Below are 11466 nucleotides of genomic sequence, written 5' to 3'. Positions count from 1 at the left end.
GTGAGACATGATGCTGGTGATTTCATATTTTGGTACACATTGACATACAATGTGGTTTGGCCCTTTCTTGTACAAATATGGTTCATCCCAATAGTAAAAACGGACGTCATGAAGGAGTTTCTTCCTTTGCTATGCATTGAAATTTTTGGCCATTCCTTGGCTATAAGGTAGTTGACAATGTCATCATATCAGGGCATGCTATCGTCAACGTGTAGCAGTTGCTCGTCCAGAAATCTTTCCTCAATTTTTTGGACATTGTTCTGAAGAGTGGTGTTTTCAAGATGTGATAGGTGGTCCGCGACTTGATTTTTAGTTCCTTTCCTATTATTGATTTCCATGTAAAACTCTTGAAGCAGTAGAACTCATAAGATTTTCCTGGGTTTAGCATCCTTCTTAGCCATTACATAATTTATTGTTGAATGGTTTGTATAGATGATTATTGAAGAACCTATATAGTATGCATGAAACTTATCAACCGCAAACATTATTGCTAATATCTCCTTCTCCGTTGTAGTATAGTTTTCTTCTCAATTGTAGTATAGTTTTCTTGGGAGTCGCTCAATGTCATACTAGCATAGTAAATAAGATGTAGGAGCTTTTCCTTCCTTTGCCCAAGTAGAGTGCCTACCACATAATCACATGTGTCATATATAAGCTAAAAAGGTTGCATCCAGTCAGGCGTAACTAGTATACGTGCAGTGGTTAACACATTCTTCAGTGTGTTAAATGTGTATATGCAGTTTTCATCAAAGACATACAACTTGTTAACTTCTTGCAATGCATTGAGGGGTCAGTGATCTGATAAAATCCTTTAACAAAACGTCTGTAAATACCTATGTGCCTAAGTAAACTTTTCAACGCTTTTTCATTAGCTTGGGGGATATCTTGGCAATGACATCAATCTTCGTTTGGTCCACTTCTAATTCAGCTTTGAATATCTTACGTCGTAACACTATGCCCTCGGGGAACATGAAATAACATTTCTCCCAATTAAGGACAAGGTTAGTCTCTTCACATCTTTTTAGAACAACTTCTAGGTTTGAGATATAGGCATTATATGAGTCACCAAAGACTGAAAAGTCATCCAAGAAGATTTCCACTTATTGCTAAAAAAAGTCAGAGGATATGGCCATCAACAAGTCCCTGGTGCATCAAAGAGACTAAACTTCATGCGCTAAAGTGCGAATATCCTGTATGGGTAAGTGAAAGTTGTCTTTTCTTAGTCCTCAGGCACAATCATGATCCGGTTATATCCTGAATAACCATCAAGGAAACAAAATAATTCATTACCTGTTAGTCTGTCTAGCATCTGATCAATGAAGGGCAGGGGAAAATGATCTTTCTTCGCGGCAAGATTCAGCTTTCCATAGTCCATATAGATACACCAGCCTATTACTATCTTTGTTAGGATTAGCTCATTTTGGCTATTGGCAACTACAGTTATCCCTTCTTTCTTCGGAACGCATTCGACAAGGCTCACCTAGGCTACTTTCATAGATAAGATAGATGACTTCTGCATCGAGCCATTTGATTATCTCTGTCTTCATAACCTTTTTCATAATTGGGTTCAACCTGCATTGGCATTCAATGTTACCATCCCTCCCCTCTTCTAGGTGAAGTTTATGCATACAATACATAGGATTGATCCCCCGTACTGTTGGAAGTAGCAAGCATAGAACAGAAGAATTCAGGATCATTAAGCACTCTAATTCACAATTTTAGCATCTAAATCAGCATGTTCATAGAATGTCAAGAGGGTTTCAGAAAAGGTAATTGCAATTGGTAGCATTTTTAGGAATAACAACTAAGTGTATAAAATCATTTTAAAAAAATTGCAGATATAGACAAGTATATCAACGATAGACTTCTATCATTAATAGACTCTTACTAGTGATATGGTCTATCACCGATAGACTCCTACCAATAATATGATTTAAATACTTTGGGTCTAATGTCTATATTTGTAACTTTCCCTTTTAGAAATACCTTTGAAAAACTCCTTTGATCCACGAATTCAGCTTCAATTATCCCGCCAAATGCTTGTGGATCACCAAAGAATCTTTCGTATTATTCTCTAGAACCTTAGATTGAGTTGTAGGGCTCAAAATGAGTTAAGATGAGATGAAATAATGAAGATTATTCTTGGTTCTTCAACTAGAGAATGAAGAACACTTCTCTCAAAACTAGAAAACTCAGCTGCATGGATTATTTTCTTCAGCAAACAACACTGGTTTTGATCACCTTCCTCATGCAATCTGATTGCATGACTGAAAGCCAACTCCTACTTCAAAATCGAGTGGGATTTAAGAGGAATTTTGAGTAAAAAACCCACTAACATGGGGTTTTTAATTTAAAATTGAAAAATCATTTTTCAAAATTTCAAAATAAATTTGATTTAAAATTGATTTAAAATCAATTAATTGAATTTTAATCTAAATTCAATTTAAATCTAATTTTCTAAAACTAAATTAAAACAAAATTGATTTTTTATTAATTGATTTAATTAATTAAATATTTTATTTAATTCTATAAATTTAATATCAAATATTAAATTAATTAAATGTCAATTCCACAACCACGAATCCCTATTCATGTGATTTGATATTTAAATTGAATTTAAATATCAACCAATTCTCCAATTTCGTTGAATTTTATAATTAAACGTGTAATTATATCATATATAATTACTAATTCCTTAATTCGAATTTGAACATTTCAAAGTTACTCATCACTCTATTCTAAGGTTTATTCCGTTTATGAGCCAGTAGGGGGACCTAATGGACCTACAGATCACGGGCTCCAACAATTCGAGATTAACCGGCTAAACACTTCAATCTGAATTAACCATCATTTGTTAATTATTGGGTCACTCCACTAAAGCCCAGTAGTTACACTCCCATCACTGTAGATATATCGTGTCCACTCGATATAGCCATAATCAGTAAGTTAACCATTTGCAGGTTGTTCGTCATAACAGTTGGGTTCAATAGCTATTTTATCCCCGAGATTACCTCTTGTTCCTTAAGTCTCATTGATTCTCTAGTAAACAATTGGTTTGTGATCCAATCATCAAACTGAATCCCTCTCAAGCCAATGAGAGGGTAGGGGCCTTTGTTAAAGACCCAAAGTCAACACTTAAGGGAACTATCTCTAAAAGCGGGTAGGAGTGAATTCCATCTTGCACCATATGTCCCCAGAAAGTAAGAGTGACTTATTTCTTGGTTCGATATTATACAAACTTTTTGCATAGGATGCCTCCACTCGCATGTCTTTACATGAACAAATCTGGATCACTTTTTTTGTAGCACTTTACAACATTTGTCACATCTACAAAGTGGGTAGCATCTGATAATGTCCCCAGAATAAGGTACCCAGCCTTATCTATATACCTTAGACCATTTTGGCTACTTACTTGAACTTGATCCACTCTTATGTCTCCACATAAAGTTCAAGTACTCATGTAATAGCCATGGACCTTAGTTTATTGGATTTCGATTATTTCTAAAGAGAAATGAGCAATTCATATATTCAATAACAACTTCATTCAATCAAACTTCAATAACATCTTTATTGATTAATAGAATAAGTTTATTATTTACAAACCACGAGTTTTAGGATATAAAACCCAACAAACTTATGCTTGGACTACAACTCTAGTGGTGACATACATATATAAACATAATGTTTAGTTTTTTATTTTTTAGAGAAATACAATAAACTAGGGCATCATATACCCATAGTTTGTCTCCCACTGAGTATCATATACCTATGGGTTTTTCTCCCACTTTCTCTAGTTTATATAACTCGTAGTCCTAGTCTCACTAGATGACCCCCAAAGACTTTAGCCGAGAGGATCGTTGTAAACATATTAGTATATAGTGGGCTTTTTAACTGTCAATAAATGGGGAAGGAATTTTATACTCACAACTTCTTGCTTCTCAATGTCAAAACCAAATATTGGTGGCTTGAGTTTCGACTAAACTCATGTTATGATTAGGCTATCACATAGCTCTCCCACTACGTCGAGGTACCCTCAACTCATTGAGAAAGATGCATCTGACCTGTCTTAACAACTCTTACTGATATTCTTTCGCTATTATGGAAACTTGATAAATATTTGATGATCTCTCATGTGTAATTCTTTATGTAAACAACATTTGTCGATTATAAACATTCGATTTTCTCCTAGGGTGAAGAAATATATTACTTTTAGGTAGCCTACAGATAGGCATACTGTTTGAACAATGTTCCCATACCTTAGGGTTCGACACTAATATATGTGTCAGTCTTTCCCAAATTCTGAAATATGTAAACATCCTTTACATGTCATAAATAGCTGTTATGACCTCTCCACATCTCATATGGATTTTCAGAACCACTTTTAATGGAACGATGTTAAAAAAGTTTTTAACAGTCACTACTACATATCAACAAAACAATTTAGGCAACTAAGCAAAAGCTCATCTAACAACCGAATCATGTTTAACAGGGTTCTGTTTTTCTTCTTGATACACCATTCTGCTGAGGCACTAGGTGTAGAGAGTTGTTGTTGGATTCCAAGTTCTATAAAATAGTCTTGAAAATCCCAAATTTTCTGTACTCTCCACCTCGATCCTGATCGAAGTGTCTTAATTATTTTACCTAATAAGTTTTTAATACACCTTGAACTTTTCAAGTGTTTTAAACTTATGATTTAGGTAAATATAACTATACTTTGAATAATCATCATTAAAACCAATTAAATATCATACTTTCCCCGTGCCTTGACATTCATCAGACCATATAGGTCTGAATATTCGAGCTCTAAGGATTTTTTTGGCGCTTTAAGACTATAAACATATCTTATGGTAATCTTATCTCCATGATAAGACACACGTAGTGTTATATGGTTGTCTTCTAACTTATTTAGATGACAACTTTTAACCTTCGTCTTAATCCCATTAAGACTTATGTGACCAAATTTTTAATTGCCAAACATAAGTACTTGAAGAAACCCTTGCCTTTTGTTTTTCAGACGTTTAAATATATAAATATTTTAAATGGCCTTTGCCTTTATTGGTTCAAACATAGAAGTTGTTTTATAGTAGAAAAAATAATAATAATAAATTAAAAAAAACTTCTTTTGCTATGAACACTTCATTTATAATAAAAGGATATTTCTATACAATTTGTTCATTATAAAAGATAGATACATAACTTTTTATTACATTAACATGAAGTACATAGATCCATCTTTAGGAACTCCCACTGGCTTTTATGGGATAACTTGCTGGTTCACAACCTTGAGAGTTATTTCTTCATATGCAAGTAATCTTCAGGAACTAATTTCCTTGTTTCACTTTTTCTGCTTTTTTTTCTTTTGCAAGGTACTTTGGGTTGTTTCTCTTTTAGTGCCTGTCTTCTCTACTATAGAAACATTTTCCTTTATCTGTAACTTTGGCCTGAAAAAAAATTAGACATGAGGATTTCCATGAGCAGCGAAATGAACATTCCAAATTTCATTCGTATATGAACTTACTCAATAACAATTAAGAAACGAAAACATATTGATCATGCATACAACGAAATTACAACATGCTTTACTATACCATCAAGGGACAAAATACACATACCTTTGAACTCATAATCAACACCTTTGATCACGAATGCTCATTCACAGCAAGATGGCAATCACGAACGCTCGAACACTTTGACCGCTACACTGCACGATCAATGCGACCACGAACAGAATAATCTCCAAGACCACGAACACACGAAAACCACCACACGAACACCGCGAACTCAACGAATGGCCTCCAAAAACCTCGACTATGTCAAGTTGAGTATGACACCACCATAATGGCTACCTTGGTATTCTCGGTGTGAGAATCTAGAAGTGTGGGCTCTGTGTGGACTTGGTTAGAGGAAGAGACCGGAGGGAGAACAATCGTGTAAACGATTGAGCAAGTGGGAGATGTCAAAGTCTATCGTATAGACGATGCCCAATCATTTAACAAATGCTATGCGATCGTTTAGCAGAAGCTGCACGATTGTTTAGCTAATCGGCCAGCTGAATGACTATCATATAGAAACACTCCACAATCGTCTAGTCTCTCTTCAGCTATCGTTTAGTAAATCGTATTTACTTGACAACGACCGTGAGAAATTTCCGAGAATGGAAGCTCTTTCAACTTCTAAATTTAGGAAAACATTTTTCCTTATATCTCACGATTACCATGAAACCACCAATAACCTCCCACTCAATTGGTTATTAGAGAAAAAGAGATAATTATCCAATAATTAAAATTATTATAAATATATATGATAACCAACTTACCATACTATATTTATAACCTATAGTTTTAATATTTCATCTCATGAAACATATAAACCATAACTCTTTTTCTATTTCATGGATTATGTAAATATCATTTACATTAATCCTCCACTTGATGTATCTTATACACCATACCGATCATATCATATATAAACGAATTACCTCTTGTCAATTTGAACATTTCAAATCAACACCAAGAACTGATCCTCAACTTGAATCCATTAACCTACCAAGGGCACCTTATGGACCTGTAGTTCGAAGCTCCAACTGTACGTGAATAACTGACTAAACTCTTTAGTCATGGGATCCACCATCCGTTAACTGCCAGACACTTCACTAAAGACTGACAGCTGAACTCTTCTTACTATAGATATATATTATGTGTCCATATCAACCAATCAACAGTGTGATAACCCTTCACAGATTGCTCGTAAGTACAGCTAGGCCAATAACCGTTATGCCCCTGTAGTTACATCTAACTTTGTAAGTACTATTGATCCCTCTAATGAACATAAGTCATAGTCCTACATGACTGAGTCCTCTCTTCCAAAGAGAAGCTGTGGCCACTATGCTCAAGCCCCGAAATCAGCCTTTAAGAGAGTAATCTATCTACTTACCCCTACTTCGGGGAAGGTGTGAATTGCATCTTGTGTAACTGAGTTCCCAGCTCCCAAATCAGAAAAGTCCCTAAAAAGGTAGGCATGTTGAGTTGGCAATCTGCCCACTCTCACCTATGCTAATCAAAGGATCGCCCTCAAAGGTAGAAGTTCCCAAAACACCCAGAATTGAGGTCATGTTACCTATGGTCATTTAGGTGAGATATAAGTCTCCTATATCAATGGCGTTATATACAGAGACGAATCATCTCGTGGTCTGGTCTTATACAAACTATTTATATAGGACACCCCCGCTCACATGTCTCCATATGAATGGTCAGGATCTACCATTTGTAGTAGTTCACAACACTTGCAAACCTCTACAAAGCGGGCCGTATCCGTAGTGTCACCAGGATCAAGAATCCCTCCTTAATCGTTATAGTACAGACCTATTTAGGTTATCATTTAAGGCATGATCCACTTGTATATCTCATATATATGCTTACGTTTACATACAATAACCATAGAGCTTTGTTTATTGGATATGAATAAATGCCAGGTAAAATAACTCTTATTTTATTCATAACAATGTGTATATATTACAAACAACGAAACTCTGGGAGAATTAGGACACCAATCTCAACAATCTCCCACTTGTCCTAATGCCTCGGGAGACTAATGTACAATACAAGATAAATACATGTACAATATACAATAAACTAGGGCATACCCCAGTATCATCTCCTACTTGTGCTAGACAAAATGTCATATGTCCCGCAGACCTAGACTCTCCAGGTGACCCTCGAACACTTTAGCTGTGAGAGTCTTTGTAAAGGGATCAGCAACGTTGTGCTCCAAAGCGATCTTTGTGACTATTACATCACCGCGATGCACAATCTCCTTGATCAAGTGGTATTTATGCTCTATATGCTGTACTTGCCATAGCCCCGGTGTTATCAGAATATAGAGTGATCGACAAATCCATATTTGGAACAACTTCCAAATCTGTAAGGAATTTCCTTAGCCAAAAAACCTTCTTAACTGCTTCACAAGTGGCTACGTATTTAGCTTCCATAATGTAGTTTGCGATGCATCCTTGTTTGATGCTTCGCCACACTACAACCCCTCCATTCAGAGTGAACACTGACCCCGATGTCGATTTGCGAGAATCTCTATCAGTCTGAAAGTCAGAGTCTATGTATCCTGTAAGGATCAAATCATTATCTCCATACACGAGCATGTAGTCCCTCGTTCTCCGAAGACATTTGAGGATCGTCTTGACTGCCGTCCAGTGATCAAATCCTGAATTGGACTGATACCGATTGACAATCCCTACTGTGTAGCAAATGTCGGGTCTGATACATAACATTGCATACATTAAGCTTCCTACAGTTGAAGCATAGGGAATCCGTCTCATCTCCTCAACCTCTTGAGCTGTCTTAGGATATTGATCCTTAGACAATACGATTCCATGCCTGAAGGATAACAAACCCCTCTTGGAATCCTGCATCCTATACCTGATCAACATTTTATCGATGTACGATGCCTGAGATAATGCTAACCTTTTGTTCTTACGATCTCGAATGTTCTGGATTCCTAGAAAATGTTGTGCCTCACCCAAATCTTTCATTTGGAACTGGGCAGCTAGCCATATTTTTATGTCAGTCAAAAACCCTACATCATTTCCAATGAGTAGGATATCGGATATCATTCACATACAGTACCAGGATAGCTACTAAGCTGTTGATGATCTTCTTGTAAACACAAGGCTCATCAACGTTTTGATCAAAGCCAAACGGCTTGACCGCAGTGTAAAAACTAATGTTCCATGATCCAGACTCTTGTTTCAGCCCATAAATGGACCTATTAAGCTTGTAAACTATTTGCTCTTGATCTGGAACTATGAACCCCTCTGGTTGAGTCATGTAGATGGTCTCCTTAAGATTACCATTAAAAAAGGGAGTCTTGATGTCCATTTTTCATATCTCATGATCATAAAATATGGCTATGGACAGGAGTATTCTGATAGACTTGAGCATGACAACAGGTGAGAAAGTTTCCTCATAGTCCACTCCCTCAACCTGGGTATAACCCTTTGTCACGAGTTTAGCCTTAAAAGTTTGCATCTTTCCATCTACACCTCTCTTTCACTTATAGATCAACTTAAACCCTATAGGTCTTGCCCCATCAGGCAGATCTACAAGATCCCAGACGTTATTGAAGTACATAGACTCCATTTTCTGGTTCATGGCTTTAACCCATTCATCTTTGTCAACATCCTCCATTGCTTTCTTAAAAGACAATGGATCCTCGACCCCATCATTAGAAATGATATTCTGGGCTTCAGTCAAATCCATGTAGCGATCCGATGGGTTCATAACCCTCCCACTACGTCGAGGCAGTCTCAACTCTTAAGCTGGTTGACTAGATGTATCGACCTTAACAACTCTTGTTGATCTGTTAGTCTATTCAACAACTCTTGTTGAACCCTCAGTAGTTTCAGTCTCACTAGAAATCTCACGTAAAACAAGCTTACTTCATGGCTTATGATCCCTAATGTGGTCTTCTTCCAAGAAGATAGCATTTATAGAAACAAATACTTTGTTCTCACTCGGATCATAGAAGTATCCACCCCTCATTTCCCTGGGGTTGCCTACAAAGAGGCAAACTTTCGAACGTGGTTCCAACTTCTTCAGGTTAGACACAAGTACATGTGTCGGACACCCTCAAATCTTGAAATGGCGTAAACTACCTTTACGGCCTCTCCATAGCTCAAAAGGTGTTTCAGAAATACTTTTCGAGGGAACGTTGTTCAGAATGTAGCAAGCAGTCTCCACTGCAAAACCCCAAAATGAGTATGCAAGATGAGCATAACTCATCATAGACTGAACCATGTCTAACAAGGTTCTGTTTCTCCTTTCTGATACACCATTCTGCTGAGGTGTACCTGGGGCTGAGAGTTGGGACGCAATCCCATGTTCTATCATATAGTTCTAGAATTGGAGGTCCATATACTTTCCACCACGATCAGATCGTAGTGTTTTTATCTTCTTACCTAACAAGTTTTCAACTTCAGCCTTATACTCCTTGAACTTGTCAAGGGCTTCAGACTTACATTACATTAGGTAGAGATACTCATACCTTGAATAATCATCTATGAAAGAGATGAAATATTCATGCCCACCTTGAGCCCTAACACTCATCGGACCACAAAGATAAGAATGTATAATCTCTAATGCTTCCTTGGCACTGTAACCTTTTCCAGTAAAAGTCGTTTGGTCACTTACCTTCGAGGCATGATTCACACACCGATAAGGAGTTTTCTTCTAAACTCTTTAGAATTTCACTTTTCAACAACTGCTCAATCCTATTGAGGTTAATATAACCTAACCTTAGATGCCAAATATGGGCATTTTCCTTAGGAGAAGACTTTGGTCTTTTAGCTGTTGTCACTGTAATGAATATTTCAGTTTTAAACAAGGCTTTTATGACTAACGGCCTTAGTACATATAAGTTACTTTCCATTGAATCAAAACAAATCTCCATTCCATTCTTGAAAATAAACACTTTATTCTCAGAAAAGGATACGATGTAACCTTTTTCAATGAGACAAGAAACCGAGATTAAGTTTATCTTCATATGAGGAACTACGAAAATATTGTCTAGTAACAGATAACGTTTCTTATCCAAAAATAACTTTAGCCTGCCTATAGCAATAGCTGAAACAACCTCACCAGTACCGACTCGTAGAGTCATCTCTACCTGTGGCAACGTTTTCTAGGAACTAAATCCTTGGTAAGAGGAACTAAATCTAGGCAGAATCATCATTCTCTACCAAACACATCTCCAAGACTAATAAATCAGATTTACTGTCTTTAGACATCCTCCTCTTTTGGAGAGTAATGGGATCTTTATTAGAACCTAAATAATTCCATTTCAGAGAACACTTCTTGTCTATGAACCTTAACAGAGTCAGCAACAATTGCTTCCTCTTCCTGGAGTTTAACTTTGAAACTGACACTACTAGTTTTGTCATCCATCCCTCTGTGCTCGAAAAGTAAGAACTGATGTTCAAAAAAATCTTGCAACGAGTCCATGATCTCATGTGCAAGAACCATGTTCTCAACCCTTTTGGCCAAAACATTAGGTATGCTAGCCAAAATTGAAGTCTGGTCAATGAATTAGCCTTCATCCACACCTCATATGCATTACGAACACTTCGCGGTGAATCAAGGGTTGGGACTTGAGGACATTCCTCAACCATGACAAATTTGAGGTCGTTTACCATGAAATATGTTTTACAAGACTCTTTCCACTGTATGTAATTGGTCAAATTAAAGGCATTCAACGGAAATACAAACAAGTTGCTGAAAACAAAAACACATTGACCTACATTAGGTTTTAAGCAAATACTCGTTGAAAAAACATACAACATCCAATACGGTTTAGCAAAACTAACATGAACCTCGTGTGACATCTAGTTTCGCAATGATGCTTCAAAGGTTTAGGACAAAGGCCGCCGAAGGGAGGTCAATTATCCCTCCTCTGAATTGA

The sequence above is a fragment of the Benincasa hispida genome, chromosome 11 (assembly GCF_027475165.1).
Source record: "Benincasa hispida cultivar pf3 chromosome 11, pf3_genome.v1.1, whole genome shotgun sequence".
Classification (NCBI taxonomy): Eukaryota; Viridiplantae; Streptophyta; class Magnoliopsida; order Cucurbitales; family Cucurbitaceae; genus Benincasa; species Benincasa hispida.
The sequence above is the reverse complement of the archived record's forward strand: the minus strand, read 5'-3'. Positions refer to the sequence as shown.